This window comes from Felis catus, chromosome X (assembly GCF_018350175.1).
Source record: "Felis catus isolate Fca126 chromosome X, F.catus_Fca126_mat1.0, whole genome shotgun sequence".
Taxonomy (NCBI): domain Eukaryota; kingdom Metazoa; phylum Chordata; class Mammalia; order Carnivora; family Felidae; genus Felis; species Felis catus.
Window position 1 is genome coordinate 2,829,433 of NC_058386.1, and position 20,436 is coordinate 2,849,868.

The 20,436-nt window shown below is 40.3% G+C and overlaps 1 long non-coding RNA gene across 4 annotated transcripts in view; it reads right to left on the reverse strand.

The window, feature by feature from the left end:
- Nucleotides 1–219: 219 nt before the first annotated feature.
- LOC123383306 overlaps nucleotides 220–20,436 on the reverse strand; it is a 387,308-nt gene continuing 367,091 nt past the window's right edge. For all 4 annotated transcript variants that reach the window (XR_006592866.1, XR_006592863.1, XR_006592864.1 and 1 more), the window contains 2 exons: nucleotides 8,467–8,530; nucleotides 220–4,055 (listed from right to left, as the gene is read on the reverse strand). This is a non-coding gene — a long non-coding RNA (uncharacterized LOC123383306). The remainder of the gene's footprint in view (nucleotides 4,056–8,466; nucleotides 8,531–20,436) is intronic.

Below are 20,436 nucleotides of genomic sequence, written 5' to 3' on the forward strand. Positions count from 1 at the left end.
GGGTTTGAAATACACAGGTTCACTTACACTAAAGTATAGGACTCTACACGTATTTTCTCTTCCTTAAGACTTTCTCTTTTTTTCACATCTATTTATTTTGAGACAGGGCATGTGCACAAGTGGGGAGGGGCAGAGAGAGAGAAGCCCAAGTAGGATCCCTGATGTCAGCACAGAGGCCAACATGGGGCTCGATCTCACAAACTGCAACATCATGACCTGAGCCGAAATCAAGGATCGGACACTTAACTGACTCAGCCACCCAGGCACCCCTTCCTTATGACTTTCTTAATAACATTTTCTTTTCTGTAGCTTAGAGAAATCCAAATATGTGTGGTTCAACCACTTATGTCAACAGGCTTCAGGTCAACAGCAGGCTATTAGTTCTGGGCGAGTCAAAAGTTATATGTGTATTTTCAACTGCATGGGGGTTGGCACTTGTATCCCCTGTGTCATTCAAGGGTCAAGTGTACATATTATTATTATCAAAGAGCAGTGTGTACTGAGGAAATGTAGGCTGGTGGGGATTTCCATCAAGTGCCTGTGTCTCCTGAGAGAGGTATTTGCTTTAAGGTCACGAACTGTGGACCATGTTTACAATTGTAGAGGCAAATATTTGCTATACAGAAGAAGTGAGGGAGGAAACCAGTTGGGGGTGAAATGCCCTGTGTGTACACGTATGTGAAAGAGGAGAGAAAGGGTGGAAATAAAGAGCGACATTAAGAAAATGTATTATTTGGAAACCAAAGCGGTATACCAAAATGCACTTTAACAATCACTGAATATTTTATACCCATACTATTTATTCAGGATAGAACTCTAAAGATTCAGAACCTGCTTAAGGAGGAAAAGAACAAGTCAAGTCTGCTCTCCCTAGGAGACCTGGCAGAGTGTGCCCTCCTAATTACCACAAAATTGCGGCAGAGTTTTTCATTCCCAACCTGAATCTATTTAATTGCAGTCCTTTTATGCAGAGAACCTGCAATAATTTACCAAGAGATTTTCACATACATTAGGTGGTGTAGGAATGAAATGAAACTCATTTTTTCCCCCTCTCTTGGCAACCTAATGATTTAAATAGTGGCCCCACGGGCATCTAGGTGGCTCAGTCGGTTAAGCGTCTGACTCTTGATTTCACCTCGGGTCATGATCTCACAGTTCATGAGTTCAAGCCCCGCTTTGGGTTCTGCACTGACAGCACGGCGCCTGGTTGGGATTCTCTCTCTCCCTCTCTCTCTCTGCCCCTACTCTCAAAAAAATAAAATAAATAAAACTTTAAAAACATAGTGGCCCTCGGTCAAAGAACACTGCAAAGTCTTGAGAGTTAGAAGCATGTGCGAATAAATTAAGGATCAACTATCAGAGTTGGAACCTGACCCAGATCATTTTTCTGGAACAGTGACACCTGTGTTCCCCCATCTTGGGAAATAATTCCTCCACGACTGGGAATATACTATTCAGATTATTTTAGAAGTATGGCTTTACAGTCAAAATTCCAAAGATGCACTTGAATCTCATCTATTTAATATGACTCCTGTATCTACTCACTGGATAACGCACGCACGTTTGCGTTATTCTACAAAGAAAGAACAATACTTAAATGATGTTGGTAACAGAAAAACAAACTTTTGAAAAATTTACATCTGCATGCTTGTTTTTAATTTTTAACACTTTTGATCAATTTTAAATTACACATTTGCCGTCAAGTACCAAGTTGTGTCTGAAAGCCTAGCAAGGTACGCGCTTTGTTGCTTGTAGTATTCATTTGGCTTGAATAATGTGTTCCTGATTTAAGGGGATGCTGCCACACCTTGCTTGGCCTTCGGGAGGAATTCCTAAACAATGTAAGACGTGGCTATTGTTTGGATGCAGAGAACTGGGTACATTCTCTGTGCCAGCTCAGTACAAGTCCTTCAGTGTAGCCAACAAACACTAGCATCTTATTCACATGCAACTACCATGTCACCCAGATCTCTTCGGGGGAAAGCATCTATCACTTGTATTTAGCTCTAAAGATAAATCAAGCTGAAAAACAAATCGAAACCCACAAGAAAATACAGACTGCTCGTATAAGGCCTTCAGAGGAAATCCCTTCAAAAGAAGATCTGGTCTACACTCCACCCAAGGAACGCACACCAAGGGAGGTTTGTGGAGTGAAGTCACACACATCTTCATTCTGCCCAGTTACACAACGAAGCTAATAAACAAAGCCCAGCAATGCCACAAGGTTTAAAACAATAGGGAAATCCACTCACACAGTCATGGATGTTCCTTGGTTCTTATGCAGAAGTCTTGGTGCGTGGCCACTCATTTTTCAGGACAAACCGTGCATCGACATCTCGGTGCATGTCTGCGTAAGACCCACTTTTGGCCGAAGGGCTGAGTCTGAACATCAGTTCCAGATACAGGAAGAAATCTGTGCATGCACGAGCCAGACCCAGGCATGCTGGCCATTTGCCAACCCTCTTGGTATGTTTTCCTCCAGGGCCTTTCCCCAAACCTTCAGTGAGCATGACCAGGCCAGGATCAGGAAGTGTGTCTTCAGGCATTGGACAAAGAATCCAGATCCCAAGATGTGGAGTGCCTCGGCTAGAAGAGATGCCCGACTATCAGGGGTCTGAGCGAAGACCCTGATCATTACAGCACTGTGCCGTGACAAGTCCCCAGACTCAGCCTAGGATTCTCTATGTTGCCAACTCCCATGGAATCCTAACACAGCCTCCTCTCCCTGATAGAGACTCCATCCTTACCCATAAGTGGGGTCACAGAACTTCATCCCGTCTTATCCCATGTCCAGTATCTCCAGAACACATTCTCACTCTCAGCACTGTTGACTTTCTGAGCTGCAGGATGATAAATCTGTGCCCTGCAGGATGTTTAGGAGCTACCCCCTCGATGCCAACAGGATTCCTTCCCAGGTGGGACAACCAAAAATATCGACTTTGCCAAATGATCCTGAGTTGGGAGCCAACACGGTACCCTGTTGGGAATCCCTGTTCAAGTCCTAGTCCTAATTCACTGGACTCTGCTCACTGAGTCCTCAAAATAGTATGCCCCTTACAGTGCCTGGCCCCTGGCCCATTCCTATGCTCAGTGAATCAAGAATCTTGGAGAATTAAAGTCTAGAAGCTTTGACTTCATAAAACATTTGGAAATGCCAGACCCTGCTAAGAGTCTCTACCAATGGGACCAGAGATGCTGTTGCCTATGTTGTCAGCACTTAGACACACAGGATTTCGGTAGAGGAAGAGTAAGAAGTCAAGAACGTCAGAGACCTGTATAGAAGATCCCCCGAACTGCCACCTACCAGCCAAAATCAGTGGCCCCAGACCACACACACAAAGTGAAATAGTGTAGGAACTCTGAAACCCGGCCCCGATGCTGGGGTGACTGGAAATGTAAAGTCAGGTGACACGGTGTTGTAATAATCCCTAGGCACAGGAATTAGGGGAAATGAACTTGAGGTCTGTCTCATCCTCTCCCTGTATCGTTGAAGTCCTTGCCACCACAGGGCATTTAGTGGGGAATGTGGCTTATTCCTACATGATAATGTGGAATTCTTAACGGTATTTACTTCCAATGATACAAAGTCATTTGCATTGTTCTGAACACCAGTTTGATATTTTAGCCATGATAGACTTATCCAGCACAGTGGAAAACTTGAACTGTTTCTTAAAACGCTGGGGAATAAAGAATTCTCTCTTAACCCCTCCACATGTTTGTTAGAGATATTTTGCTGGAGACTCTTGAGAAAGCACACTCTGTTCTCTCAAGCACTCCTGAATTCTTGGCAGGAAAGAAATTTGCTCATTCTCATTCTGGGGGAGTAGGGCTCCCTTGATTTGAAAGCCTGCAGCGTCTCAGGAGCCCCTGGGGAAATCAAGAACCACATCAGCTGCTCTGAAGCCAGCATGCCTGATAAAAATTAGGGACAGGACGGAGCCGAGCTCATTCAAATGCATCTTTAATAATCTTAAAGGATATTTGCGGGCTTTCTAAAATGTTGATAGTAAAATTACTTTCCTCTGATTTATGTTTGCTGTGCTTCTTCAGGAAATCTCAAAAAAAAAAAAAAAACCTGGGAATGTTGCTACGTACAAATGTAGTAGAAATGTTTACTTTTGTTTTAAACATAATGAAGAAGATGCAGTAATTGTGTATATGCGCGTGGGGAGGGTATGTGCACGTACATACAAGTAATAAAATTATGCATAATTTTGTGTATCCATACATACATGCACATTATATGTACATACTACAATATATAGAATACTATAATTTTAATACACAGCGTTACATTATATACTATAAATTAATACCTATCACATGACATATGCTAATATATGATATGTACTGCTTTAATATAATATAGGGGCTAATATATTATAGACTTCTTACAAGTATAATACACATAGTATACATGTGTTATATACATATACATGTGTATATACTATGTGCAAAAGTCTACAGTGTATAGGTGGTAATTAAATACCTATATTTTTATTATTTATTTAATATGAAGTGTTCATTTTCTTTGTCATCATACCATGACAGGTGCAGCCTAAGGGACAGAGGCATGGGTCTTCCTTCTGCATGGAAGGATGTTTGCCTTTCAAGGATTCTCATTAATTCCATATTGGGATGCTCTTGGGCACCGTAACGCAAGCCCTCAGCAATCGGACAAAGTTTCCCTTTCTGACACGCCAAGTGGTCACAAAGAAATCAAAGTGGTTCACAAAGCATGGGCAGATGATCTGTTCAACACCTCCATCAGCACCTGGAATGCTTGGGGCACTAAAGACAATTTGTGGAAGGAAAGAATAAATTATATGAACGAATAAAAGCATTTCTGATGTTCTAGGAAACTTACATAGAAATTCCTGTAGGGGGAAAATAGTTTCGAAAAGGAAAGGGAAGTCTAATCACTGATGGTTTTCAAAGCCACCTGAATGAGTTTAGCAATGAGACAGAGTTTAACAAAGACAGGAACTCCAGAAGGCATGTGCTGTGAAAGGTTCGCTTGCCTTTGATGCAAGAGTGTGCAAAGGAGGACGGATAGGTGATGAGTGAAAGGAGGGACAAATCTGAAATGTCTGAGTCTAGGACAAGAGGGACAGTTATTTAAGACACTTGGAGAAGCAGAGAAATTGGAGGATCAATAGAGAATCTTCTTGTCTGACGAGAAATGAGTTCCTGGTGTGAATCAGGCAGATTGAGCATAGTAGGGACACTCCTGAAGCAACGTGGACATGACTTTGTCCAGCTGTGATTCTTCCCAGAATTCAAGACGGTACCTGGGATGGAAAATGAATGGGCTGTTTCCAGTCCCAGCTTGACAGCCTTGGGAGAACTCATAGGCATCTCGTGCCTTAGTGTGTGTGGGGCGGGGGGAGGCGGTCTTTGTGTTTTTGAGTGTGTGTGTATATGTGTGCATGTGTGTGTATGTATCCATCTAAAATATGGCGGTTTATAATAGCACCTGACTCAGAGCACCGTAAAACGAGGTCAAATCCAGAGATTCTCAAGATCCAAAGTTATATAACACACGTTGTTGGCAAAGCTGTTGGGAGAGGTGCATTGTCATATATTTTTGGCAAGAGGGATACCGTACGTAAAACTGGTTAAAACGACAAGGGCATTTGCCAACTGGACCAACAATGTTCCTTTGAAAACTTACCCTTTAGATACATGTGCACCTGGGTAAAGGGAGAGGGTGCTGGAAGCCCTACTCCAAACAGGACACGTGGCATACTGAATATATACATACATACACTTTCTCTGCACGTTTATTTAAATATATATTTGTGTTTATTCTATTTTCATATATAGTCAAATTTGATTATAAGTACATAAAAATACTGGGGCAATATACAAAAATATACAAAAATACTGGGGTCGGCAGGGCTGTCTGTATAGGGCATGTTCAGAGGTGAGGCTTCTCAATGTGTATCTGTTTATACATTTGTTTTTAAATTTTGAAACATGAAAGTATTGCCTACTAAAATAAATTTTATTTACTTGAAAATCTTTTCATGTTTATTTATTATTTTTGAGAGACAGAGTGCGAGCAGGGGAGGGGCAGAGAGAGGGGGACACACAGAATTCAAAGCAGGTTCCAGGCTCTGAGCCGCCAGCACAGAGCCCAATGCAGGGCTTGAACTCATGGACCTCGAGATCATGACCTGACCGAAGTCAGATGCCTAACGGACTGAGCCACCCAGGTGCCCCTACTGAAATAAATTTTAAAGACATATTTTAGGGAGCAACACAACCTTAATAATTGTTTGGATGCTTGTAATTTTAGATTTAGGGATTCTACATTAAAAAATAGGAAGAATTACCGAAAGGCAATGATTAGAATTCAGCATGCAAGTCCCACAGCCATAAAATATTTCTGTGTTTAGCATTTCATAAATATATGATTCTAAGAAATTAGCACTGATTGTGTATAGGTTATACTTCTCAGATTTACTCTCAGGTAACTGTGTGACTATAATCTGCTAAATTATTTTTTTAAAAAGTTAATCAGTGCAAGCAAGAATTTACCAAGCAATTAGCCTTATTACTAGGGCTTTTGGTGGATGAAATGATCATGTGTAAGGTTCTTTAAAATTTACTCCCAAGGATGTAATTGAACGAACATGTCCTTATGCAATTTGAAAACAAGATGCAGAAAGACATTGTTAATGACTTCATTGAAGGAGAGCTTCATGACATTTTATAGAAAGACAAATCCTACAAAATGGGTCCCAAATTATTCCTATTTGATGACTGTGTTTAAAAAGCATGGCCAGTTATGTCAAAGCTACGTTCTTTGTATGACCAGCTAAAATACATGTTATTCTAAAATAAGAGAATGTTTTCTTCCACTTGGCCCTGCAGAATTGCTAGATGTTTCACTTCAGTGTTGGCTATAGTATTCTTTGTGCAGAATTTTGTTCAAAAAAGTGCAATTATTGGGATGCCTGGGTGGCTCAGTCTGTTGAGTGTCCAACTTTGGCTCAGGTCATGATCTCATGGTTCATGGGTTCAAGCCCCACGTCGGGTTCTGTGCTGACAGCTCAGAGCCTGGAGCCCGCTTAAAAAAAATTTTTTTTTTCAACGTTTATTTATTTTTGGGACAGAGAGAGACAGAGCATGAACGGGGGAGGGGCAGAGAGAGAGGGAGACACAGAATCGGAAACAGGCTCCAGGCTCTGAGCCATCAGCCCAGAGCCTGACGCGGGGCTCGAACTCCCGGACCGCGAGATCGTGACCTGGCTGAAGTCGGACGCTTAACCGACTGCGCCACCCAGGCGCCCCTGGAGCCCGCTTTAGATTCTTGTGTTCCTCTCTGTCTGCCCCTCCCCTGCTCGCACTCTGTCTCTCTCTCAAAAGTAAAAGTAAATATTAAAAATAAGAAAGAAAGAAAGAAAGAAAGAAAGAAAGAAAGAAAGAAAGAAAGAAAAGAAAGAAAGAACGAACAATTGTTGCTCAAGACTGAGTGGTCACAATTCTGCTAACATCACCTTACTGAATGTCTGTGCCCACAACAAAAGCATGCATCTGCTTTACTACTAAGAAAATTTGTTTTGAAAGGAATCAACTTTCTACTACATGGTTGGGAAAAAAAAAATGTGTTTTTTCTCATTGATCAAAGACTACATTTGATCAAAACAAAACATTCTTTAAAAAAACCTTACAATCGGGGCGCCTGGGTGGCGCAGTCGGTTAAGCGTCTGACTTCAGCCAGGTCACGATCTCACGGTCTGTGAGTTCGAGCCCCGCATCAGGCTCTGGGCTGATGGCTCAGAGCCTGGAGCCTGTTTCTGATTCTGTGTCTCCCTCTCTCTCTGCCCCTCCCCCGTTCATGCTCTGTCTCTCTCTGTCCCAAAAATAAATAAACGTTGGAAAAAAAAAATGAAAAAAAAAAAAAAACCTTACAATCAATACATACAAAATGCTATGCACTTTTTACAAACATGAAAATTTATAGGCAATATCCAGATATAGAGAGAGCCTATTATCAGGAACTTGGAAACCATCTGTGACCCATCCCCAGTCACTACACTTGCCAGGGGGTAAACACTGTTTCGATATGGAACAAGACAGACAGGTTTTCATTGGTTTTACCCATTTTTGAGTGGAATGTTTGAGAACCATCAAGGCAAGACCACTTGGGAGTTAGAAAGGTCCGTCTGAGATAACACCCGATACCTACAGAAATACCATCTGCTTTCTCAACAACTTGTCAGGGAGGCAGGGGCAGATTTTGACATTAACATTCACCGCCTCCCCATCCTCTCTCTCATCCCGGGACCTAGCGGTCCCCCCTTACCATGGGCAAAGTGATATATTACATCCTGAAATACTGCTTGGACACTTTTAAGTCCTTGGCACAGCCCTCATATACACAGATAGGGATATATGAAATGCTGAACTCATAACTAGTTTGCTCAAAAACAAATACTCAGATTGATATACACATACCTCTGACTGGATGGTTCATCGCATGATATCTGTGCTGATCTACCAACCACACAGTGTTTTTGGCCTGGAAATATGAAATGATCTCAAGGTCAAGCCATCAAGCATCGCCTATCACCTTCTTGCCTCTACTGTACAAGGTCAGTGCCTAAATTCCTATTTCTTTCCTTCTTTGTAAGGATGCCACTAAAGTCTGCATAATGGCCAAGCCTCAGAAAATGTGTATCATCCATCGCATAGGAATTCTGTGAACACCTGTCCAGAAGAGAGAAAGTGCTTGTGGCTTCTGAATTTTACACAGGGTCAAATATGTAAGCCTGGAAGGCGAGTTTTCTCTTACAGGCTCCTGGAAGAATTTTCTGCATTATTCAAAAGTTCTTTCCTCTCTGATGGGAGTTTTGCCTCTAAATATTGTAAATCCTGCCATCCCACACAGTTGCCAATTGCTATGGTAACATGTGATCATTCTTTTCTTTAAAGTATTTATTTGTTTGTTTGTTTATTTTGAGGTGGGGGTAAGAGACATGGAAAGGAATCCCAAGGAGGCTCTGCACTGTCAGCACAGAGCCCAGTGCAGGACTCGAACTCACAAATTGTGAGTTCACGCATGAACTGAGCCAAAACCAAGAGTCGGACCCTTAACCAGCTGAGCCACCCAGGTGTCCCGATGGTCATTCTTGAAAAACCCACTGCATAAAGATAAATCACAGACAATAAGCAGAAATTCAAAAGTACAGGGGCGCCTGGGTGGATCAGTCGGTTGAGCATCCAACTTTGGCTCAGGTTGTGATCTCTCAGTTCATGAGTTCGAGCCCCACGTCTGGCTCTGTGCTGACAGCTTGGAGCCTGGAGCCTGCTTTGGATTTTGTGTCTCCCTCTCTCTCTCTGTCCCTCCCTGGTTTGTGCTCTGTCTCTCTCTCAAAAATAAAGACATTAAAAAAAATAAATAAAAGAACTTCAAAAGCATAAAGAATAAATCAATTTTTTTTTTGCATTTTAAATTCAATGTTGTAATTTATTTCAAAAGTTTCAGAAGGTCATGTAATTCTTCCTGGATTAATCCCCACATAAACTGTACATTGTTGTTATTGTAAATGATTTTCATTAAAAAAAAAGCATGGTATTACTATCTGGTGACAAATAGGAAAATATCTGTAATTTTTTATAATTGTATTGATCTTATATCAAATAACTGCTGAGTTATTAATTGAAAACTGTGTTCCTTTTTTTGACGGACACATCAGTTTATCTGTGAAAATGTGCATGTTTTCTTCTTAAAATTTGTATACTTTTCCCCGTGGTGATGAGCATTTTACCCAAAATGTTGAACATGTATCAAGATATAACAGATATACTTTCTTTGTTCCTAATTTTGAAGGGAGAGGTCCTTCCAAATGTTTCATTATCAAGTATGATAGTGAGGCTGGATTTTTTAAGCATGTTTATCAAATTAGGGTATTTGCTTCTCTTCCTGATAGCTAATTTTCTTACTTTTACATTTCAGAATAGTATCAAATTTTAATCAATAATTATGTATCTACTGTGATGGGCTTTCTGATTTTGTTCACTGCACATAGTCTATCAAATCCATATAGCGGAGGCTTGTCATAAAATATCTGTTCAGCAATGTGAATAGGAGAATGAAATATAATAAATTGGCTTTTTTCCTCATTCATGTGTTTATGTTATGATCCACTTTATGTTATAAAAGAAGACCAGAAAATAGCGTAAAATATACAGCAACGCACTTAACCGTTCAGTGAAACTGCAATTAATCAATTACGTGCAAACATAGCTATTTTTTCTTACAGTAAAAATATATAAAGAACTAGAACTCATATAAAACATTTCTCACAAAATGAGTCTGAAAAGAGAAAATCGCAGAGAAGTCAGATCTCAAAATTCTCCTTGTTGGAAACTTCATAAAGTGATGCAAAAAATAAGAAATAACATTAAAGATTTATTTATATTTGCGGCCCACAGAAATGGCAAAGCACTAATAGCTAGAATATATGTAAGAAATTCTCTAAACTCAACAATAAAGAAAATCATACAATCCTTGGGGCGCCTGAGTGGTTCAGTCAGTTAAGCATCTGACTCTTGATTTTAGCTCAAGTCATGATCCCAGGGGCGTGGGATCGACCCCTGTTGTCGGGCTCTGCACTGACACTCTGGTGCCCGCTTGGGATTCTCTCTCTGCCCCTCCCCTGCTTGTGCTCTCTGTCTCTCTCTCTCTCTAAATAAATAAACTTAAAAAACATTAAAAAAAAAAAGACAGTCATACAATCCAATTAGAAAATGGGACAAAGACAAAAAGGTTGTATGGAATAGGAGATTTGCTGTTGTTGGGCATTAGCGACATTGCAAATTAAAGCCACAGTGAGATACCACTATCTACCTATGAGAATGACCAAGAGAAACCCCAAAACAAAGTGAGGTCACAAAATGCTGGCAAGAGTGTACAGAAATCCTATCATCATGTGTAATGTTCCATGGTCACGTGAATGGAGCGGTCTCTCTGGAAACCAGTTTGGTAATTTCTCCCAAGAAGTCTACAAGCAGCTACCATACAGCCCAGGACTTTCGGGCATTTATGTCAGAGAAGTGGAAACTTATGGCTACGTAAGCTCTTGTACACAGATGATCTTAGCAGCTTTAGGCACATGGCGCTGAACTGGAAACCGCCAGGAAGTTCCTCAGCAAGTCAACGACGCACAACTGTGACACATCCACATGCACTGGCCCCCCTCATCCGTGGTTTTGGAAGCACACGCTCCTCCTGACGGATCACGAGAAGGTCATCGGTAACCTAACACTGCATCCCAACACCTGCATCACCTACCCCACCTCATCTCCTCACGTGGGCATTTTATCATCTCACGTCCTCGCAAGAAGAAGGGAGAGGGGCGCCTGGGTGGCTCAGTTGGTTGAGCATCCGACTTTGGGCTCAGGTCATGATCTCACGGTTCGTGGGTTTCAGCCCCGCATCGGGCTCTGTGCTGATGGCTTGGAGCCTGGAGCCTGCTTCAGATTCTGCGTCTACCTCTCTCTCTGCCCCTCCCCCACTCGTGCTCTGTCTCTCTCTCCTTCAAAAATAGATAAAAACATTTAAAAAAATTTAAAAAAAAAAGGAGAAGGGAGAGCACAGGACAATATTTTGGGAGAGAGAGAAACCACACTCACATCACTTTTGTTATAGTATACTGTTACCACTATGCTATTTTTAGTTAGTTGCTAATCTCTTATACTGTGCTTAATTTATAACTCAAAGTTTATCCTAGGTATGTGTGGGTAAGAAAAAACATGGCCTATTCCCAAAGGTTCCTTACTTATCTAAGATTTTGGGCATCCATGGGGGATCTTGGAATAAAGATAAGGAGGGACTTTTTTTTTTTTAAGTAGGCTTCATGTCCAGTGCTAAGCCCAATGCAGGGCTTGAACTCATGACCCCGAGATCGAGACCTGAGCCAGGATCAAGACGTGGATGCTGAAGCAACTGTACCACCCAGGCTTCCCACGTAGGTAAAGAGGACCTTCCATACAGTGATATAACTCAGCAATAAAAAGGAATAAATTACTGATACCTGCATCAACTTGGATAAATTATGAGAGAATTATTGACCAGATAAAGTCAATCCCCAAAGATTACATACTGTCCAATTTCGGTTATATTACTTTCTTTAAATGAAAAATAAATTCTGGAAACAGAGAACAGATTAGTGGTTTCCAGGTTTAGGGGGGTTGAGAAAGTGAGAAAGGTAGATATGTGTCTAAAAGGGCAACGTGAAGGTCCTTTGATGGAAATGATCTGTATCTTGCCTGTATTAATATGGTGGTGACATGATATTGTATTGCAACTTAACAAGATGCTACCGGGGGCAACAGGGTAAAGCATAGATGAGGTCTCTATTAATTCTTACAATTGCATGTGAATCTACAATTATCTCAGAATAAAAAGAAAGTAATTAAAGATCAGACAAAACCCCAAAAAAGCAAATGTAAAAAAAAGCCACTGGCTACCCTCAGAGACAGGAATACAAGTTCAAAGCATCTGGCTGGAGAGGCGGACATCCAGGGCAATGGAACAATATTTCAAAGAGGGACAAATAGATTCCACTCCCGAATTTGTGCTGTGAAGAAGGAACAGAGGAAAGCAGACCTCGGAAGATCAGATCTCATAAAGGCCTTCCGATGTGGTGAAAGAGAATCAGTAGCCCAGGAAATAAGAGGAGATGGGGTCTCCTTTACAGGAAAACGCTCTATGGTACACATAACTAGCGGTTTTTTTGTGCCTCTGAAATAATGGCTATGGTAGATTATGCCCCTTCCTCTCTTAATCACCACTCAATACTAGTGGATACAGTATTTATGATTGAGAACTACAGACAGCCCCTGTATTAGTCAGCTAGGCGGCTGTAACAAAGTAGCCAGGACTGAGCAGCTTAAACAACAGACATTTATTATCTCAGTCCTGGAGGCTAGGAGTCTGAGGTCCAGGTGGGGCCGAAGCTGGTTCCTCCTGATATCACTCCCCTTGGTTAGTAGATGCCGTATTCTCCCTGTGTCCTCACGTGGTCGTCACTGTGTGTGTGTCTGTGTCCTAAACTCCTCTTCTTATAAGGACACCAGTCCTATGGGATCAGGGCCCACCCTACTGACCTCATTTTAGCTTAATCCCCTCTTTAAAGACCCACTTCCAAATTCAGACCCATTCTGAGGTCCTGGGGCTTAGGGCTTCAACATGAATTTGGGGAGGACACACTTCAGTCCCAAATAGCTCCCAGTATCGTTCGTGAATGATCTTTTAAAATTTCATTTACATGCAGAGCAAAGAAAGCATTAGCGTTTGAAGAAACAATTCCCCACTCTTTTCCAAAGGAACCCCCCCCCAAAAAAAGACAAAGTTGGAGCTAAGGTATTAGTTTGATCAAGGGTATAGTTATGGGAGAATATGTAAAAATTCTGAAGTTAATGTTATACTTCAACATTAATATGCATGATTATTTTCCAGATCTTCCCTTTATTGTCCAACTGCCATAAATTTGTATTCTAAAAGATGATGTGGGTTAAAGGAATGGATATGCATTTACTTACATAGCTGACCCTTGAACAACAGAGGTCTGAACTTTGATGGTCCAGTTACATATGGAGTTTTTCCATAAATTCGGTACAGTATTGTAAATGTACTTTCTCTTCCTCATGGTTTTCTTAATAACATTCGTCTCCAGCTGACTTTATGTAAGAACATGGTGTATAATGCATGTAATACTCAAAATAGACGTTAATCAACTCTTTATGTTATCAATGAAGCCTCTGGTCAACAATAGTTAAGCTCTTGGGGGAGTCCAAAGATATGCAGATTTCAACTGCGTAGGTGAGTTTGTGCCCTTAACCACTGTGTTGTTCAAAGATCAACCGTATATAAATTTTTTGGTGGGTTATGATGGATGGAATAATTCCTAACATTGGCCTATTATCTGTCTCCAGAACGTCACATGTAGACACGGCATTCTGGTCAGGTGGAGATTTTTGTTTGTTTAACATTAATATTATTGCCCTTTGGACTCAATTCCACTTAATGCTTCTCACCCAAATTGCTGTTTATGGGTAAAGAATGACTCAGAATATTAATGAGCAACTTCATCTTTAAAGAATAATATATTTAGTCCGACCTGAAAAATGTGGGGGGAAAATGCCCTTTGGAAAAAATATTTCAGTTATTAGCTTGAGGTAGAGTTACTAATTCATTACTCTTAGAAATACCACAAGAATCATTTCTGAATTTGTACATAAGTATAAATCATAAAATGAACTATGGCATTGTATTTTAACATTTATCTTATCAGGCTCCCAATATTAAAATAAATATTATAGTCATATTTAGAATAGTCTATTCTAAATTCCAAAATAATTTTAAAAGCAGTTATTGTGTGCCACGGAAAACAATGAAAATGCTTTACTTTTTGGGGGCTAGCTGCCTAACATTGAGTCTTCACCAATTCTACATTCTTTTTCCACATTAACACTCATTCCTCATGACTCTCAAACATTCCTATGTATTGCAAGACTTATTTTAAACGTGGTGTGCCTCCTGCCGCCAGCAATTTATCTGGAGTAATTTTAGTACCAGTGGCAATCCATTTCCTTCAAGAATTAGGTTCGAGTTAAGTCAAGATTGAAATTGCAAGAGCTAGTGCGCTAACTAGATAGAAAGCCAGTGAGTGACCCCAGCCAGTTCATTTTTCATTAAAGTCTTGAGGGCTTGGTTCTGGCCGGGACCAAGGACCTCCATTTGTCTTTTCGTAAGATGCAACATTTAGTTGTAGTTGTAGCGTTACAGGTGCAACTCAGATCACAAATCATAGAGTTCTGTTAAGTGTAAGTCACACATTCAGAGCATATGTTGGTCACACTGCTTGTTGCGTGGAGAGGGGAGAAAACAGTCTCCCTTCTGAAGACAAGCCTGTGAAACATCATGTTCTTCTCTGTGTGCCCCGGCTGTGTGCAGGCGGGAAAAGGATGAGGAGAAAACAGGTGCCCAGAGAGGAGTGCAGAGTTAAAGGTGCAGGTGTGCTGACCCAGAGCAACGCCCCAGGTGTCAGTGACTCCCAGCTCATTGTGGCTCAGTGGGTGACCGGCAGCCGTATGTGGTCTGTTCTGATGGCCTCTGACTGGCAAGGCTCTCCAGGAGTGTCAACAGAACTGCCTCGGGTTGAAGGTGGCATTTTCCATGTGCCAAACATGAAGGGATTTTCCCTAAGTCCACGGTGAAATGAGGAAAATGTAGCTGCCGTAGTTGAGTTATGTTTTTGTTCTTCAAAAAATTAATAGGCCGCGTTCTTCAGAGCAGCACTGGGTTTACAGATAAACGGTGCAGAACATACAGAATTCCCCACACATGCCTCTCACCTGCATGCAGTTTCTCAGATACCCTGTTATTAAGTGACATTGGTGGTTTACCCTTGGTGGTGTACATTCTCTACAGGTTTTGACAATGTGTAATGACATAGATCCATCATGACACTATCATACAGAACAGTTTCACTGCCCTAAAAGTCTTCTGTGTTCTGCGTGTTTGTGGTGGATCTTTGTTTTTTGTTGGGTCTTTGACTGTTCTTTATGTATTCTAGATACTAGTCCTGTATTGGATATGGAGTTTGTGAACGCTTTTTCCCAGTATGTCATTGGTCTTTCCACTGTCTTCACACAGGCGTACAAACAGCAAACATTTTTTCATTTTCATGAGGTTGTATTCCTGTTTTTTCTTTAAAAATAACATTTTTTACATTTGAATCAATGATCCCCTTTGAGTTAACTTTTGTTTAAAATTTGTGGTTGAGGGTTTTATTTCTTTGTTTTGTTAGTTCAATGCCATACTTTCTCTTAATTAATTTAGCGTTTTTAAACATCTTATTTAAATCCAAGCTAGTTAACATATAGTGCAGTAATGGTTTCAGGAGTAGAATTTAGTGATTCATCACTTACATACAACACCCAGTATTCATCCCAACAAGTGCTCTCCTTAATGCTCATCACCCATTTAGCCCAACCTCCCACCCATCTCCCCTGAGGTAACCACCAGTTTGTTCTCTATATAAGAATCTGTTTCTTGGTTTGTCTCTTCTTTTTTTCCTTTGTTCGTTTGTTTTCTTTTTGATTCCACACACGAGTGGAATGATATGGTTGTCTTTGACTGACTGACTCATTTCACTTAGCATTATACTCTGAAGACCCATCCATGTTGCTGCAAACGGCAAGTTTTCATTATTTTTTGTGGCCGAATAATATTCCATCGTGTGTGTGTGTATGTGTGTGTGTATCACATCTTCTTTATCCATCCATCTATCGATGGACACTTGGGCTGCTTCCATAACTTGGCTATCGTAAATAACGCTCATATGTACACAGGGGTGCATGTATCCCTTTGAATTAGGTTTTTGTATTTTGGAGGTAAATACTCAATAGCACAATTAACTGGATCAAAGTGTAGTTCTATTTTTAACTTCTTAAAGAACCTCCATACTGCTTTCCAGAGTGGCTGCACCGGTTTGTATTCCCACCAATATTGTAAGAGGCTTCCTTTTTCTCCACATCCTTGACCACACCCGTTGTTTTGTAACTTCTGATTTTAGTCATTCTGACAGGTGTGAGGTGATATCTCATTGTGGTTTTGATGTGTATTTCCCTGATGATGAGTGATGTTGGGTATCTTTTCATGTGTCTGTTGACCAACTGGATGTCCTCTTTGAAGAAATGTCTATTCTTGTCTTCTGCCAATTTCTTAACTGGGTTGTTTTTTGGGTATTGAGTTTGGTAAGTTCTTTATAGGTTTTAAATACTATCCCTTCATCGTATCTGTTGTTTTCAAATATCTTCTCCCATTCCGTAGACTGTCTTTTAGTTTTGTTGATTGTTTCCTTCACAGCTTTTTATTGTGATGGAGTCCCAATAGTTTATATTTGCTTTTGTGTCCCTTACCTCAGGAAACACTCTGAAAAATGTTGTTGTGGTTGCTGTCAGAGAAATTACGTCCTGTGTTCTCTTCCAGGATTTCTATGGTTTCAGGTCTCACATTTAGGTCTTTAATCCATGTTGAATTTATTTTTTTGTGTCTGGTGTAAGAAAGTGATCCAGTTTCATTCTTTTGCATGTTGTTGTCCAGTTTTCCCAACATCATTTATTGAAGAGACTTTTTCCCATGAGATATTCTTTCCTGCTTTGTCAAAGGTTGATTGACCATATAGTTGTGGGTTTAAATCTGGGTTTTCTATTCTGTTCCATTGATCTATGTGTCTGTTTTTGAACCAGTGCCATGTTGTTTTGATCATTACAGCTTTGTAATATAACTGGAAGTTTGGTATTCTGATGCCTCCAGTTTTGCTTTTCTTTTTCAAGATTGCTTTGGTTATTCGGGGTCTTTGTGGTTCTATATAAATTTTAGGAATGTTTGTTCTAGTTCTGTGAAAAATGCTGTTGGTATTTTGATAGGGATTACACAATATCTGTAGATTGGTCTGGGTAGTATAGACATTAAAACAGTATTTGTCCTTCCAGTCCATGAATGTGCAATATCTTTCCATTTGTTTGTGTCCTCCTAAATTTCTTTCATCACTGTTTTACAATTTTCAGAGTACAGGTCTTCAGCTCTTTGGTTAAGTTTATTCTAGGCATGTTATTCTTTTTGGTTTAACTGCAAATGAAATTATTTTCTTGATTTCCCTTTCTGCTCCTTCATTATTGGTGTATAGAAATGCAATGGATTTCTGTATATTGATTTTGTATCTTGCAGCCTTGCTGAATTCATTTATCCATTCTAGTAGGTTTTTGGTGGAGTCTTTAGGGTTTTCTATATATAGTATCATGTCATCTGGAAATAACGGAAGTTTGACTTCTTCCTTACCAATATGGATGTCTTTGATTTCTTCTTCTTGTCTGATTACTGTGGCTAGGACTTGCAGTACTGTGTTGAGTAACAGGGGTGATAGTGGACATCCTTGTCTTTTTCCTGATCTTAGGGGGAAAATTGTCAGTTTTTCACCATTGAGGATGATATTAGGCATGGGTTTTTCCTATATGGCCTTCATTATGTTGAGGTATGTTCCCTCTAAACCTACTTTGTGGAGGGTTTTTATTATGCATGGATGTTGTACTTTGCCAAATGATTATGTGGTATTTATCCTTTCTCTTGTTGATGTGATGCATCACATCGATTGCCTTGCAAATATTGAACCACCTTTGAATCCTGGGAATAGATCTCACTTGATCATGGTCAATGATCTTGAGAATTTACTGTTAGATCAAATTAATATTTTGATGTATTTTGAGATTGACCGAATGTATCCCTGCCTGTAAATATATAGTCTGGATATTTTTTTTACATGTGTTCAATCATTATGTTCATTTTAGTGACCTAAAGTCTTGTTATCTTCTTCTCCAAAAATACAGTACTGTGATCCAAGGCTGGCCGCTTTTTAGTTTGTGTGCAGTTTCATAGATTCAGGGTGAAGTGCCTTCAGCATGGGTATGGGTTGAACTGTGTCCCTGCCAAAGTCATACATTTGAGGCTATAGCCCCCTTTGTGATGGTGTTTGGAGATGGTGTTTGGAGATGGGTGTTCATTAAGGTTCGATGAGGTCATGAGAGTGGGGCCCTCAGGACTGGATTAGTGCCCTTATAAGGAAAGACATCAGAGAGCAGGGTGGGTATCTTCAAGTTACAATGATAGCTCTCTCCAGTGCAAGACCATGCTAGCTCCCTTGACCCATAATTTCATACTTCCAGCCTCCAGAACTGTGAGAATACAAATGTCTGTCCCTTAAGCCACCTCTCTGTGGTATTTTCTTTTAAGGTTTCTTTTAATGTTTATTTATTTTTGAGACAGAGAGACAGAGTGCAAGCAGGGGAGGGGCAGAGAGAGAAGGAGACACAAAATCGGAAGCGGGCTCTGAGCTGTCAGCACAGAGCCTGATGTGGGGCTTGAACCCACAGACTGTGAGATCATGAACTGAGCTGAAGTCAGACGCATAACCGACTGAGCCACCCAGGTAACCCTCTGTGGTATTTTCTTATGACGGCCCATGTTGACTGATAAAAGCATTGTGGTCTAAGCTTGTACATAACTTAGGGGAAGATAATTCTGGGACCAAAAACTCAGCAGCACATATCACAAATTTGGAACACGCAAAGGGAATAACTCATACACTATCCAGTATTAATGCATTGATCGTGTCTTAGCCATCATGGACCCTATATTCATTGCACACTAGACATAGTCCTCTTGGAGCTTGTATGGAATATGGGTGGTGAGCCTCACTTATCGTTGCTTATTGATGCAAACTTACTGTTTATCCAACTACTAGAATTTGAAATCTGTGAGGACAGGGATCACATGTTTCAACGAGTATTTTCCTAGTATCTGGCACCAACCTTACTCCGTAATCCATCCTATTCCATAACAATCATAGAATGTTAATATATATTTGATAAATGGATGATTAAATGAATACAAGAATATAATAAGGAGCGTCATCTCATAATGATGAAGAAAATTAAACATGTCAGGGTTGAAAATATTTTTAGGTGTTTTTATTTTTTTCAAAAAGAAAGGGAAAAAAACCAATACAAGAGACAGTGTGGGATAATTCAAATTGGAATGTCTATAATGTACATGTATTACTACTTATATTGCTCTCTTGCAAATACACATGGCACGCTCTGTTTTGCAAACCATTAACCCCTTCCCATATTCAAGATGGTAGGAGTGAGGCTACTGATTCTCCTTGAAATGTTGGTCTTTATTTTCCTTTAGAGAGAGAACATAAATTCTCATATAAAGACAAGTGTGTGAAACAATTATATTAGATTCCTTGTGCCAATGTAATTTATGTTCAAAAGTTAGCTCCACCTTTTAATTTCTGATTAATTTTCCTTCCCCGCAGACATTATGTAAATAAAATGTTTTCCTTTGGATTTGGCTTCAGGATGAATTCTGGCTGGATACATTTGTCATTTCATGGGAGAAGACTCATGGCAGAATGGTCATTGACAGGTGGAATCGATATCTAATTACTAGCAGAGTATCTGAGACTTTCAGCAGAGGAGAAACTCTGAGCACTGCTTTCTAAGGAAATTCCAAGGGTAGCCTCAACATCATCTCCAGCATTAACTTTGTCAGTCATTTGCATGCCGCTATTTATAAAGACATCTCTCCTGAAGATCTATTACGAGTTTTCTGACAAGTCAGCAATCTGAAAATGACCATTTTACATGGTTCTTAACAGAATTTAACACCCACAGCAGTTCTAGGAGCATGCTAATGGGTGCACACAAAGAGATGGGGATTTAGTGACATTTGACTCTAAAATCACCAAAGCACAACTCATGGAAGGAAGAATTTAAAGAGAATGCTGATATTGGGTATGAGCCTCTGACCCCAAACACATGTGGAAAGTGATACACTTACTGTTCTATAGT